This window comes from Aquila chrysaetos, chromosome 5 (assembly GCF_900496995.4).
Source record: "Aquila chrysaetos chrysaetos chromosome 5, bAquChr1.4, whole genome shotgun sequence".
Classification (NCBI taxonomy): Eukaryota; Metazoa; Chordata; class Aves; order Accipitriformes; family Accipitridae; genus Aquila; species Aquila chrysaetos.
In genome coordinates, this window is record NC_044008.1 from 67965261 (window position 1) to 67965733 (window position 473).

Here is a 473-nt window from a genome sequence, read left to right on the forward strand (position 1 = left end):
GTCACGTACAGAGGGGACACCAATGCATTTCTATCTTGTTTGCATTGAGGATGCTGCATCTTAACGAAGGCTGGAGAGAGACAACCTTTAATGAAGTGTTCAGCACAAGGAGACTGATGGTGATGCTGTAGCTCCCACACAGATGGGAGTCATCGCTAGAGGCACCGCTGCCGTCACGCACCTGACCCCAAGCACCAGAGCAGCCCAGCAGCGGGGGCAGTCACGACTGAATAACGGAGGCATACATCCTCCATGTCCCGAACGAAGCCCGCCACGACTTCCTCCTCCTTCCCCGCTCTCAGCTGGGAGAAAACAGGCCAAGGGATGACGACGTTGCACAGCGGCTTAGAAAACTGCCAAGAAAAACTTCTCCCTCCAGGGCGAACAAAGCGATGCGGGGCGATCCTGGTGATGAAATGAATGCTGTTTGCCTTCCCTGCAATAAAAAGCACACTCCTCGGGCCTGGCAAGAT